Consider the following 14,987-nt stretch of genomic DNA (forward strand, 5'->3'; position numbering starts at 1 on the left):
CTGCTTGAGAAAAGTTGTGATTTAGATGACTGAAGCAATTGATGTCTGTTTCTGTTTTCCTGTTTAACTTTTTGAAATATGTGTTGTTTATTGTTACAGTTGAGCAGTTATGAACAGAAGATACATCAGCTGAAGTAAGAATTAAAGAAGATGCAAGACATCTACCGAGTCTCCGAGAGTGGAGGTAAAAACCATTTGTTGTGATTATGGATTTTTCCAATTCTACCAATTGACATTGCGTCATATTTGGTTTTGGGTTTAACATTTTTACTTCCTTCATTAATGTTTAGATAACTTGTATTTCAATTCTTGTTGTCGGTTGAGTTATTTGTATTTCTGATTTGTTTATTATTTAGTTAGTCCTATTTCTATTATCTATGCAGCTGTAGTAGTTGCACTGTCAGTAAAGTTGCTAGTTAGCAATACTTCATGTCCCAACTGTAACATTTAAGTTTTTCAAGGTGTTGCTATGAAACTTCACTTGTTAAGTATGAAAAGAAGATGTATTTCATCCAGTTTGAGTCTTTACCTCCAATTTCAGGGTCACAGGTTTTGATCCTAATTCAAAGGTAATGGCACTCCATGTCAGTGTTATTTTGTCACTTATTTAATAAAATCACTTGTAAATTATTCATGATTATTTGAAATATTGAATTTTAGCTCCAAAATTTCAAGATGAAGTACAATGACCTGCAAAAGGAAGCAGTTATGTCCCAGGACAGGAACCGAGCCCGCCCGCTTAGCTCAGTAGGGAGAGTGTTGGTCTGCAGATCGCGGGATCGCGAGTTCGATCCTCGGGCGGGACGTATGTTCTCCATGATGATTTGATAAGACATTGTGTCGGAAAACATTTGTCCTCCACCTCTGATAATGCATGTGGGGAAGTTGGCAGTTATACTTGCAGAGAACAGGTTTGTACTGGTACAGAATCCAGGAACACTGGTTAGGTTAACTGCCCGCTGTTACATAACTGAAATACTGTTGAAAAATGGCGTTAAACCCAAAACAAACAAACAAACAGGACAGGAACCGCCAAGGTCTTCAGGAGCTCTCGGCAAAGGGGGAAGAATTAGTTGTTGTTAAAGTGGAACTCAGTGCCTTACAAGAAAAATACTAAACCAAGTGTAATGATATGAGTATATATTTTTTCTATACAAGGTCTATTGAGTTTTAACTTTAAACAGTATTTTCTGAATTCTGAAAATGAATGTGTATTTAGAGTTGTTACATGTCAGTTCTGTAAACATTTGTAACTTCAGCAGCTCATAACTCCTTCCTTATCCTATAAACTACCAGAAAAGTAACATTTCTTGAAGCTTGATAAGTTAGATGCTTCAGTACTTATACCAGAAACTACAAAACTGTGTATTTGAAAAGAGCAGTATGTGAAAATGTATTTTTATGAATGACTACCAGGTAAAGAAAAAGGATTTCTGAATGAAAGGAAAACTTCCCTGGTGATGTACTGTAAATCATTTTATTTCGTGGACATGAAATTTCGTTGTTTTGGTCAGAACAGCAATTTCATGGGGATATGAATTCGTGGATTTCAATTTTTTAACATAAAATGAATGGGAATTTTACTTGTTTGTTGGTATTAAATTTCGTGGATTGACTCAAACACGAAATCCACGAAAATTAGTCCTCCACGAATATTAATGATTTCACAGTATTCATTTTCTGATTGATAGAAGTGTCAGTCTTTTAATGATAGAATGGTAAATGGGTATAGGTTAATATTTGAGCCGCGCCGTGTGAAAACCAACATAGTGGCTTTGCGACCAGCATGAATGCAGACCAGCCTTTGCATCCGCTGTTTGCTTATGGTTTCTCTAAGTGCATTAGGCTTTGAAAGCGAACAGCATGGATCCTGCGCATCTGCGCAGTCTGGTCTGGATCCATGCTGGTCGCAAATCCACTATGTTGGTTTTCTCTTGGCATGGCTCATTTGTATCTGAAATTATATAATTGTAGTCTGAGAAGTTACTGTTAGAACTTGAGTTGATGAGACATAATTACCACAGTGCAAATAAGGAGATAAAGGGATTGAGAATGGCCCTGGAATAGTCAAGAACCAATGGGGACAGACTGCACAAAGAAAGTGAACTGGTTGTGCAGAACATAAACACCTGCATACAGGAACAAAAGTAAGTTGTTTTACACCATGCATATGCTACACGAATAGCCAGATTAAATGTCACCATGGACAAGAAGTTGCTTTGACAGTACTTGCCCATAAACGTTACATCACAGAAATTTCAATCTTATTTTATGTAAATGTTTCATAGCCTACCCTTTACCAAATTCCTTCAGATCAATTTGATATACCAAAAACATGATTGCCTGGCTGGTTTGCCTTGTATGTGGCAGCTATTATGGATCCAGTGTGAAAAAACTGACTCTGGATAAAACTTTGTCAAGATTGTGTTCAGAAGCAGCTTACTAAATCATCTGTTTAAGACATATTGTAGACTAGCTCCTAGACTATGATATATCTTTTTTTTTACATTTTTATGATTAAAAGTAGTGAACTGAGCCAGTCTATATTCTATGTCCATGATAAATTCAACATCATTCCTCTGTGAAAATCTCTAAAATAGACCAGCTTTTGTCTCTATGAAATTAAATTCATCAAAAAAGGAAAAATGTAGAAATACATTTTTATCAGTCTAGTGGCTAGTCTAGACATATTGTTATTACAGTATATATTTGAAATGTTCAGAAACTTAGTTTTCAAGTGTTTAGTTATACATCTATATATGAGCCGTGCCATGGGAAAACCAACATAATGCGGATGCGCAGGCTGGTCTGGATCCATGCTGGTCGCAAAGCCACTATGTTGGTTTTCTCATGGCGCGGCTCATATTATTTTCAGACATGCCAATGAGAAATTGGGGAACAAAATCAGAGAACAAAGTAAAGCCATCATGCAGCTCACAGCTGAAAAAGAGTAAGCTACTTATTTATCTAAAAAGTATAGTATGACTTGCATTAAGAGACCTCCTAAGGGAAGATCAAACAATGGTGCTTTATTCTGAAACAACACAAAAAGGAAATTAGGAGTGGTCTTTAAAAACCAATGGTCTGTTGATGGACATGGTTTCTCAAACAAGGTTACTTTGTATTAAAACACCACTTAAAAGTGGCAGTGGGAGTGTGAGTTTTCCCGGGTTTCCAATCACTGGCAGATATAATGAAACTGGTTTGGATTACAGGAAAGGGGTTCAGTGAGCATGGGTGCACGGACGGTCCACTACTTCCATTTAGTGGGCCAACAGCCAAAGAGCCATTTTTTAAGGGGCCAAGAAGGGTCAACAATGGCCCCCAATAATCTGCTGATCAACCAAAATGGCCCCTTAAGGGTCTCCCCCCCACCCCCCCCCCTAGTTTCGGACACATTGTTTAATGGGCCATTTCTTGAAAACACAATTTTTACCTCCCCTGAGGCCCTGTGACTCATTTACGGCAAAAAAAACAGGGCCATGGCCCCTTGTTTATAAACGGCCCCCTAGTCACCTCTGGGCTACTAAAATGGCCCGTTATCCCAGTTTAGAGGCACGAGCTGTCCATGGTTAAATGAGCCTTGTTTCACTATACTTTGTGTAACTCTCTGCATTTGTTGAACATCAAATATTGATACATGAAGTTTTAATGTAATAGTTAAAACAAGATATTCGTAATGTCATTTTGTTTACATAGCATTTTTATGGAAACTGCATTTGAAAATTTGTTGTTATAAAATTTACAAGCAGAAAAATGTATCAAGCATGACTGAACATAGTATGTTACAGACAAATGTTGAAACAGATCAGCAAGTATCAGAAACAGAACAACAAGATGAAGATTGAGCTGGACGAGAGACATAATGAGGCAGAGAGATTTAAAGCTCTACAGAACCACAGCTCACACCAACAAGTTCTCCTCAACCAGCTCAGGTCCAGGCTAGAGGAACATGAGTAAGTTTTTTTTACTGTGTAGGGTTTTAGGGACTCAGTAAGAGGACACAGACTGAAAAGAGCCCAAGTGCTTAGATTAGTAGGGAGCGTTGTTCTATGGATCACAAGGTTGTGAATTTTATCTTAAGATGTTGTGTATTCTATCTGTGACATTTTAATAGATAAAAGATTTTGTGTGTGAAGTTATTTCATCTTTCACCTCAAATAAATGTTGAGAAACTGGTAGTTATGTGCACAGAACAGGTAAAAGAAATAAAGAGGTTATATTTGGTAAAGTTCTATAGAGTTGCATCAGTGCTGTTCTCTAAATAGAAATTAATCATACAGTGTTTCTCATTTCCTCATGATTATTTTAGGTACAATTTATATCACTGAATGTTTATATATGATTTTAGAATGATTTTTTAAAAAGTTTAAAAGATATGTCATGCACGTTTTTCAGTAAAATATTTTATCATTATGTATTCAGAGTGGAACAAGATCAGGAAATGTCGAGCAAGATGGCTACTATAGAGGATCTTCATAACGGACTCAAACTGAACATTGACAATATACAGCAGTGTAATAGTCAGGTATAACTTAATATCTACATACAAAATCACTTACTAATTGTATGAATAAGGTTGCCAACTTTGAATCACTTGGCCCTTACCATTGAGAGTTTTGAAACTCTAGTAAGAGGATATTTCTTTTATATGATAAGCCCATCAAGCTGGGTTGTAGACGTTTGATGGTTCTGTCTAGATATCTGCTCTAGTCTGAAATAATGTATATACAAGCACCTAGGTTCTTCCTCCACTAAAAAGCTTCCAGACCACTTAAATGGTTTCAAATTTCAAAGTCCTGTGAAGCAAAATTAACTGAATTTAAAAGATATTTGTGGGAAAGAACAAAGTCTTTGCAAGTTTTGGGCATCTCTTTCTTAAGTAGATTAAATATACATCAGCTTTTCTAAAAAAGAGAAAGTAGTGTTATTCATTTTATAATCGAAGTACTTAGTACTCAGTACTTGTATCCCTGTTGTTTTTTTCTAATTCACTATTATAATAAGAATATATATTTTTACACTAAATGTTTACTACTTTTTTTCCAGTTAAATTCTTTACAAAAAGATAACCACAGATAACGAAGTTATTTGTAACGTGAGATTGGTACCTGGCAGACCCTTGAACTACAGATCGAGAGTAAAGAACAGACTAAATAGCCTCAAAACTCAACTTGAGGCCCAGAAACATCTTCTCATTGACCACAGCTCTGCATTGAAGGATCCCGATCATGCTGTAAGTGTCATACACACGTAAAATGTGTAACCCTTGCTTGAAATCCATTCCAAGGTTGGACTTGACCTTTGCTAAAAAAAATAGCTGCATGTATGCATGATCCTGCTAAGCTTTCCCTACCATTTATGTTCCCTGTATCAGTCATCTGAACATTTGCTAGCTTTTTCATTCGCTTGTCTCAAACTAACAGTTTTGTAAGCAGAATGCTAAAAAAAGATTCTAAAATTGTTTAGTCAAATCTAGACTGACCCAAGCGTAAAGTACAGAAATTCAGTATTGAAAATTTCGTGTTACCAATTAAATGTTTATGGTTTATTTTGCTGTTTTCTTTTCTGATAAAAAATACTTTGTTGGATGAATTACTGTACAGAATTTTTATACGCCCATTTGAAAAGCGGGACGTATTATGGGAACGCCCCAGGTAGGCGGGCGGGCGGCATCCACAGACTTTGTCCGCAGCATATCTTCTTCATACATGGAGGGATTTTGATGAAACTTGGCACAGTTGTTCACCATTATGAGACGGAGTGTCATGCACAAGAACCAGGTCCCTAGGTCTAAGGTCAAGGTCACACTTAGAGGTCAAAGGTCAAATTCAAGAATGACTTTGGAGCATAATTATCTTCTCCATGCATGGAGGGATTTTGATGAGACCTGGCACAATTGTTCACCATCATGAGACGGAGTGTCATGTGCAAGAGCCAGTTCCCTAGGTCTAAGAATACAAAAATGAAAACTTTGTCCGGAGCATTTCTTCTTCACGCATGGAGGAATTTTGATATAACTTGGCACAAATGTTCAACACCACAAAACTGAGTGTCTTGTGCAAGAACCAGGTCCCTAGGTCTACGGTCAAGGTCACACTTAGAGGCCAAAGGTCAGATACAAGAATGACTTTGTCAGAAGCGTTTCTTCTTCATGCATGGAGGGATTTTGATGTAACTTGGCACAATTGTACACCATCATGAGACGAAGTGTCATGCGCAGGTCCCTGCTTTAGAAATACTTCCTTTTGTTGTTACTATAAATAGCTTATATTGTAACTTTTTGATTACTAGTCGTAGGGAAAAATCGAGACCACTTTTCTGTAGTACAACATGCATGTTACATCGAAGTTTGAGGTGTATTTTGATCAATCTCTACCTGGTAAGAATTTTTGTGTGGACTTACAATTTTTTTTTTTTTAAGATTAACTTCCCTTAGTTGTTACTATAAATAACTTGTATTGTAATTTTTTTGTAATTGACGTAGGGAAAAACCAAGACCACTTTTCTGTGGTACCACAAAGATGTTACTTCCAAATTTTAGGTATATTTTAAGGTATCTCTACCTGGTAAGGAGTTTTTATGTGGTTTAAGAAAAACAATAGAATTACAATAATTACTAACATTAAAATTCCATTTGCAAATACAGGTGCTAGAGTTAAGAAATTTGCTGTGACGGGCGTATATTGTAACATTCTGGCACTCTTGTTAGTAACATAATTTAAAAGAAAAAAATGAATACTGCTTCATTGTAGGTTCCTCGTACAAATGGAGCAAATAAGTTTGTAAGCAGTTTTTTCCAGTTTTACCTCTAGCCTGCTTAATTTCTAACGTGGACTGGTCCATCATTCAAGTTGCGCAATATAATTTATTATTTGGAGGGTGTTCCATGAAAATTTACTGACTGAATAGATTTTGGTCTACACTGGTCGCCAAGACAGAATCACTTGTCGCTAGCAGGCTAGAGGTTTAAAGTTCCCTGTATTGTTTTGATTGTTCATTGTTAGTTAATCTGTTGGAACAAAGTTGTTGAAACAAAGTTTGCAACAAAAATCATTTTTTTTATTTTTGTCAGGATTCAACAGGGGTAGGTACCTTGTGTATAGCTTCCTTGGGAGCACCTGGGTAAAAATGCACTATTAACTGTCTTGTATTATTACATGACTGTATTCTATTGTTTCTCTGATTGGCTGAAAATGGTTTGAAAAGTAATAAGTACATATCATATCAACTTATCTTGGGTTATAAATAGTACGAAAATAAAAATAGATTGAAGTAGGTGCTTAGAAAATCAATATCACTCTGATTTGGTCTAAATTTATTCCTTATTTCTTTATTAAAGATACAGTTGTAATAACAAGACTGACTATACATTTATTCATGTAATAAAACAATTATTGACTTTTTCATAGGTTGATATCAGGATTTATCAACCCTCAAAAAGTTATATTCACCTTGCCTTCGTGAATATAACTTTTCGGGTTGATAAATCCTGATATCAACCTATGAAAGTCGATGATTGTATATTGTTGACCTTGTATGATATATAACTGTTCTATAAATAGCATGTTAATAGGTGTATTAACTGGGTTTTTTTCTTTCTTGTGGGGGGCATATAGATTTGGTCTTGTCCGTGTGTCCGTCCGAGCAAACGATTGGTACCTTAGGTGGTAGGAGGTGTGGCCTAGGACAATAGAAATCCTTTGTATTCATTCCGTAACCACTTAATTCTTTCGTTCCTTAAGTGGTCATTCTATTGTTTTCAAACAATGGAATGACCACCTAATACATGAATCGTATGGGTGTGCATCCATCTGTCCATCCGTCCAAAGTTCGTGACGAGCCTAGCTCAAGAAGTATTTGATATAAATTGATGAAACCTTGCAGGAGTCTTTATCATGATATGAACACGTCCTATATTTCATCTGGCTCCGCCCCCTATTTTTAGAGTTATGGCCCCTGAAATAGTCAAAAATTCACATTTTCACCTTGTGACACGCCTAGCTCAAAAAGTATTTGATATAGATTCATGAAACCTTGCATGAGTTTTAATCATGGTATGAACTTGTGCACCTCCTATTTTTTTATTTTGGTCTGCCCCCTATTTTTAGAGTTATGGCCCCTGAAATAGGCAAAAATGGCCATTTTCACCTTGTGACGCACCTTTCTCAAAAAGTATTTCATATAAATTGATTAAACCTTGTATGAGTCTTTGTCATGAAAGGAACCTGCGCACCTCCTATTTTTTGTCTGGCTCTATTTTCAGAGTTATGGCCCCTAAAATTGTCAAAAATGCACATTTTCACCTTTTGATGCACCTAGCTCAAAAAGTATTTAACATAAATGGTTGAAATCTTGCATAAGTCTTTACCATGATATAAACTTGCACACCTCCTTTTTTTTTTGGCTGGCTCCACCCCCTATTTTTGAAGTTATGGCCCCTGAAATAGTAAAAAAAATGCACATTTTCGTCTAATTATGTGCCTAGCTCAAAAAGTATTTAATGTAAATTCATGAAGCCTTGTTTGAGTCTTTTAATATCATGATGTGACCTTTCACACTTTGCATTCTTCTTGAGTATCTTTGTGCTTATTACAGAGTTATGGCCCATGAAATAGCCAAAATAGTGGATTTTTTGTTTTGTGATGCTCATAGCTCAAAAATATATGGCCTAGAATAATGAATTCTTTTCATAAAATATTTGTTTAGGCTAAACAATTATCACTGCAAACATTTGAATTATTGCCCCTTATTTGTGACAAATGTACCAATGTGGGGCACACCCTGTGTCCTACAGACACATTCTAGTTTAGGTGTATTTTGACATGTCTATACCTTGTAAGGATTTTTTTGTGGAGTTAGAGTTTTTTAAAAATTTCTTCCCTTTGTTCTTCCTGTCCTTTGGGCTTCAACAGATAAGTTCTTTAAATTTTATTCCATCCTCCTCTTCTGATATAACCCTTCGGGCGTATATTGCCCCGCTTGTTTTCAAAACTGCCAGTTTTTTATGTTACGCAACAAAAAATTTGATTGGTTCGCCTAAAAGATTTTAATATAATATAAGACCTGCAAAATGTGATGGCTGAACGTGTAACTCGGAATTTAGAGCTAATTTACTGTCTTGTGTGAATGTAGAGCTACTGCTATATTGAAATGACACATTTACGCAGCATATGCTAGTCAAATGTAGATAACAATACCGCCAAGGATTGGAATGCAGTACACTGGTAACTGTGGGATGATGCATTAATGCATCATGCATGCAAAATGAGTTAAAGCACACGACTAAAACTGTTTGTCAACAAATTCTGAAATTGTTTCAGAAGATGGTAAAGGAATATCGGCAGAGGTAGAGGTGACAATGATGGTGCAAAAAGTAAAAATATCACAAGTTAACAGTCAATAAGGGAAATGTGGATGAAAATATTGACTCCAGCCAGTAACTCGACATTTGCTTAGCTTTCAAGATACGTCAAAGAAAGGCGGGTTTATAGAGCTGTTGCAGATTCACCCAGTCATGCTTAAACCAGAAGTTGTGAGTATTTAGTCAAACGTTTAAGCTAATCCATTACCTCGCCTGATTAACTATGGTATGTCTCCCCTAAGGTCAGCAATGATTATTGTTTTTGCCTTTGCCATCTGTCTGTCCATTCATCTATCTTCTGTCTAAAGTTTGTTCAGCTTGCACAGGTCAGACTGCTGGCCAGATTTCGATGAAACTTCACAGGAGTGATCAGTACCAAGAGCAGTTGTGTGTATTGCTAAAAATAGAACATCATTCTTGTCGCCTGTCACAGGTCGAACTGCTGGCTGGATTTCTACGAAACTTCACAGGAGTGATCAGTACTAGCCTTAGTTGTGCATATCGCTGGCACATACCACTTCGCTGCACAAAATAGCCACCAGAGCTTAAAATAGAAAAATCTTGTCTGGCTTTCACCAATCAAACTGCTAGACAGATATTGATGGATCTTCACAGGAGTGATCAGTACAAAAGCCTAGTTGTGCATATCACAGACATTCTACTTCGCTGCATTCATTCCGTAGTGTTTATTGGGTACTTTTTGTTGCTTATTGGGTACTTTTTAACAAAAGAAATACCCAATAAAGGTCCATCTGTAGGAACGTCCATCCGTCCGCCCGTACATCACACTTCATTTCTGATCTGTAACTGGAGAACCATTTGAACTAGAACCTTCAAACTTCATAGGGTTGTAGGGCTGCTGGAGTAGACAACCCTTATTGTTTTTGGGGTCACTCCGTCAAAGGTCAAGGTCACAGGAGCCTGAACATTGAACCATTTCCGATCAATTACTAGAGAACCACTTGACCCAGAATGTTGAAACTTCATAGGATGATTGGTCATGCAGAGTAGATGACCCCTATTGATTCTGGGGTCACTCTGTCAACGGTCAAGGTCACAGGGGCCTGAATATTGAAAACTGTTTCCGGTCAGTAACTTGAGAACCACTTGACCTAGAATGTTGAAACTTAATGGGATGATTGTTCATGCAGAGTAGATGACCCCTATCGATTTTGGAGTCACTCTGTTAAAGGTCAAGGTCACAGGAGCCTGAACATTGAAAACCATTTCCGATCAATAACTGGAGTACCACTTGACTAAGAATGTTGAAACTTCATAGGATGATTGGTCATGCAGAGTAGATGACCCCTATTGATTTTGGGGTCACTCTGTTAAAGGTCAAGGTCACAGGGGCCTGAACATGGAAAACCGTTTCCGATCAATAACTTGAGAACCTCTTGACCCATATGTTCAAACTTCATAGGATAATTGGACATGCAGAATAAATGACCCCCAATTAATTTTGGGGTCACTCTGTTAAAGGTCAAGGTCACAGGAGCCTGAACATGGAAAACCGTTTCCGGTCAGTAACTCGAGAACCACTCGACCCAGAACGTGAAACTTCATAGGATGATTGTTCATGCAGAGTAAATGACCCCTATTGTTTTTGGGGTCACTCCGTTAAAGGTCAAGGTCACAAGGGCCTAACATTGATAACCATTTCCGATTAATCACTTGAGAACCAGAATGTTGAAACTTCATAGGATGATTAAACATGCAGAGTAGATGACCCTTATCAATTTTGGGGTCACTCTGTTAAAGGTCAAGGTCACTTGAGAACCAGAATGTTGAAACTTCATAGGATGATTAAACATGCAGAGAAGATGACCCCTATCAATTTTGGGGTCACTCTGTTAAAGGTCAAGGTCACAGGAGCCTGAACATGGAAATCAATTTCCGATCAATCACTTGAGAACCACTTGACGCAGAATGTCGAAACTTCATAGGATGATTGAACATGCAGAGTAGATGACCCCTATTGATTTTTAGGTCAGTCTATTAAAGGTCAAGGTCACAGGGGCCTGGTAATGTAAAATCATTTCCGGAAAATAACTAGAGAGCCACTTGACCTGGAATGTTGAAACCTAATAGGATGATTGGACATGCAGAGTAGATGACCCCTATTTATTTTGGGGTCACTTGATCAAAGGTCAAGGTCACAGGAGCCTGAACAGTGACTTGAGAACTGCTAGGCCAGGAGTGTTGAAACTTAGCGGGATGACAGGACATGCCAAGTAGATGATCCCTATTGCAGTCAACCATCAGTGTCTCTTTTTGACTTCTTGCCTATAGGACTTTGCATTTGGGGAGACATGCGCTTTGTTACAAAAGCAATTTCTAGTTTTGTTATTTTATTTTCAGCTCGACTGTACGAAAATTTAATATGAAGAGCTAACCTACTTGACCCAGCATTGTCTTCTGTGTCCTTTTGTATCCACACTTTGGTTTAAGTTTTGGCATTGGGAATGGTACCGGTTATCAGTACCGCTCATATAAGTGAAAAAAAACAACCTGAAATGTTAGGTGTAAATCAACTTAAAAAATTAAGATGGGAATGTTCTACATATGAGGAGAGATAAGTAACAGGAGGGAGGAATATTTGACAGCTAGAAAATTTGTATAACCATTACCCTGCTAAACTTCTATAATGAACTTGTCCATCTTTTAGTTTGAACAGTGCTATTTACTGATAAAAAGGGTGCTAACCAAAACGTTGCTGACTGAATGGCGAACAGTGCAAATCTTGATCAGACTGCACATATATGCAGGCTGATCATGATCTACACTGGTCGCAAATCAGATTTGTGTCCAGCAGGATAAGGGTTAATGGCTGGCTGGTCAATAGTCAAGTTTGAAGGACTGAGGGCAACAGTTCTGACTATTGACTGCCAAGCCACTCATTAAATGTTTTATAACATGACTTCAGAAAAACATTTTCATATAACTGTTGACCTATGATAAATATAAGGAGAATAATAGTTTACACTTAGTTAATGGCTGCCAGTCAATAGTCAAAATTATTTTCAGAAATAAATTTTCACATTTTTTTTTTTTTAAGTTTTGACAAATTAGTCCAGTATTCATGTAATGAATACAGACTGGTCATACAACATTAAACTATTGACCTACACTTTATGTAAGGACTGGTGTTATAGTATCACCAGTGTTAACAACATCCATGTAGAGAAAACTGATCTCTGCAAGGGCAGATTTCTCTGAAGTAGATCTGTATCTTTTCTTACTATAGGCTTTTTTTCTTTACAAAATAAAGATTGCAACTAACTCAAGATATCAGCTGGTAAATTTTCTGAAGTGGAACATACAGAAACTGATAGTTGCAACAAAGTTTATTTTCTTCTATCTCCTTTACAGGAATAGGCCATGAAAAGGAGGTTGATGTTGAGAAATTGCCAGATGCAGTTCCTTGTGGCAACTTCAAACCTACCGTACTATAGGAGGGGGCAACAATTACCACTATTAACCTAGAAACCAGTGACCTAAGTAAGTTGCTTTTAATGCTTTCTTTTATACTATTACATCCATTACAGTATCAAGTGAATTGATATGCAGAGTGAGACTCCGGTTGCATTTGCCATACACATTAATAATAATAATAAAAATAATAACAACTTTAAAGAATTTGTACAGTTTAGCAAGCCCAGTCTTCCCTGTGAGCTTTTTGATTAAAGGGCTTATACTAATACTAATTTAGTAGCATTATCTGTGTTTTGGTGAGATAACATGTAATATTTTGTTTCAGGGCAGTCTATGTACATATAATTATAATTGATTTTCAGTTGACAGAAATTCATTGGTTTTCAACAAATTAAAGAAATAAAAATAATTATTGTTTCTACTTTTAAAGATATCAGTCTTAGTTTGAATTTTATACACTTTGTCAAAGTACTGGTCAGTTTTACTCGTATAATAGAGTGATATACAGTGAATTCAAATATTTTTTCTTTATTTAGTTTGAAAGCGGAATATGCCACAAACATCCCACACAAAGCTACATAATACACAAATTGCTGTAACATAGATATCTGTGTCATGACTAAAAGGAAATTTCACCAGCGGCACAAAGGATCACTGGGATTGCATGGAAGATTCAGACACTATGACTGTAAAAAGCACAATAGTCCAACACATCGGTACCTGGTATTCAGTCGATAGTAGAGAAATTGTGTATTTGGCTTGAAAAGATCCTAAAGTGATTTTCCAAAATGGAAGACAGTTTGATTTTCCAACTCTTGTCTCAGCATCACCATGCACAAAAATAACAAACACTTTTTTTCAGCTGTATTTCTTCTTTAGCATATTCTCTTACCAGTGTTCTGGAAATTGTTCCCTAAACCAGTCACACTAACAGTTAGATCTTGCTATGACACTACTTGGTATCAGGTACAATGCCTATAGCTGACAGACATATTTATTATGAAAAAATGGGATGGCCTGCCAAAGGTTAAATATGTTAAGAGGATATTAGAAGATTGAGGCATTTTTCAAGCAATGACTACATTATGAAGTAAAATTGTAGCTTTTTGTTTAAAATGTGAAAATGCTATCCTTTAATACTCATGACAAAGTTGGTACCAAAATTTTCATTATCTTGAGTAGAAAATAACATTTGTGATTGGAAATTCAAATTGTGTTATGTAACTCTATACATGTAATTCTTTAATACAATGTCATTTTGTCTACAATTCTTCATCTTTGTACAGTGGTTACAAATTTTAAAAAAATAGATTACAAGTGACTCAAAACAAAGTTGTCAGGTTTATTTGTGGTTATAATTATCAAAGATACTGAAAAGTTGCAGTTTTTTATACTGGCTGGCTAAATATTGAAAACAAGAGTTAAACATTTAATACTGAATCATGTTCACAAAATCTTTGGGAAAAACAAGTTGTCCAGCTTATCTGCATAATAATTTCTAGCTTGTCTCTAAGAAAGTCTTATAATTGTAGACATAGTATTAACAGATTTCATGTACCTCAGTTTCACGTCTACTACTTTTTATTATCAAGCTATCAATTACTGGAATAGCCTTCCTAATAACATAAAACTTAAAAAGATAACAGTCAACATGGAGCTCATTTAATGAATGAAAATTGCTAAGTAATCAGATTTTTATTTTTTATAAATTGTATCATATTGTTTTATAATAAGTGTGCAATATTCCTGCTTTGTGTTGAGATAAGAATGTCATAATAGAATGTAACTGTGATATTAGTTAGGTAACTCTTGTACAGCTTATCATTTATGCCAGTAACAGTTGTCGTTCCTGATGATGTACACAAGGACCTCTGTTAGATTTTTAGCTCACGTAAGCACAAAGTGCTCAAGATGTCCGTCCGTCCGTTGTCAACAGTTTGACTGTTAACACTCTAGAGGTCACAATTTTGACCTAATCTTAATGAAACTTGGTCAGAATGTTACCCTCAATAAAATCTTGGACAAATTCGGTATTGGGTCATCTGGGGTAAAAAACTAGGTCACCAGGTCAAATCAGAGGAAAAGCTTGTTAACATTCTAGAGGTCACAATTTTGACTCAATCTTAATGAAACTTGGTCAGAATGTTACCCTCAATAAAATCTTGGACGAGTTCGATATTGGGTCATC

The 14,987-nt window shown here is 36.3% G+C and overlaps 1 long non-coding RNA gene across 3 annotated transcripts in view; it reads left to right on the plus strand.

Annotated features, from left to right (window-relative positions):
* The window catches only part of LOC123536772 (uncharacterized), a 37,152-nt gene extending 22,445 nt beyond the window's left edge, over positions 1-14,707 (plus strand). Inside the window, exons 4-13 of one of the 3 annotated variants that reach the window (XR_008368075.1) lie at positions 100-184; positions 661-1,124; positions 1,975-2,147; positions 2,876-2,950; positions 3,792-3,956; positions 4,426-4,528; positions 5,050-5,236; positions 9,324-9,535; positions 12,737-12,865; positions 13,336-14,707. This is a non-coding gene — a long non-coding RNA (uncharacterized LOC123536772). The remainder of the gene's footprint in view (positions 1-99; positions 185-660; positions 1,125-1,974; positions 2,148-2,875; positions 2,951-3,791; positions 3,957-4,425; positions 4,529-5,049; positions 5,237-9,323; positions 9,536-12,736; positions 12,866-13,335) is intronic. The other 2 variants (XR_008368077.1, XR_008368076.1) reach the window with 2 other exon arrangements.
* The last annotated feature ends 280 nt before the right edge of the window (positions 14,708-14,987 follow it).

Source organism: Mercenaria mercenaria, chromosome 17, assembly GCF_021730395.1.
Source record: "Mercenaria mercenaria strain notata chromosome 17, MADL_Memer_1, whole genome shotgun sequence".
Classification (NCBI taxonomy): Eukaryota; Metazoa; Mollusca; class Bivalvia; order Venerida; family Veneridae; genus Mercenaria; species Mercenaria mercenaria.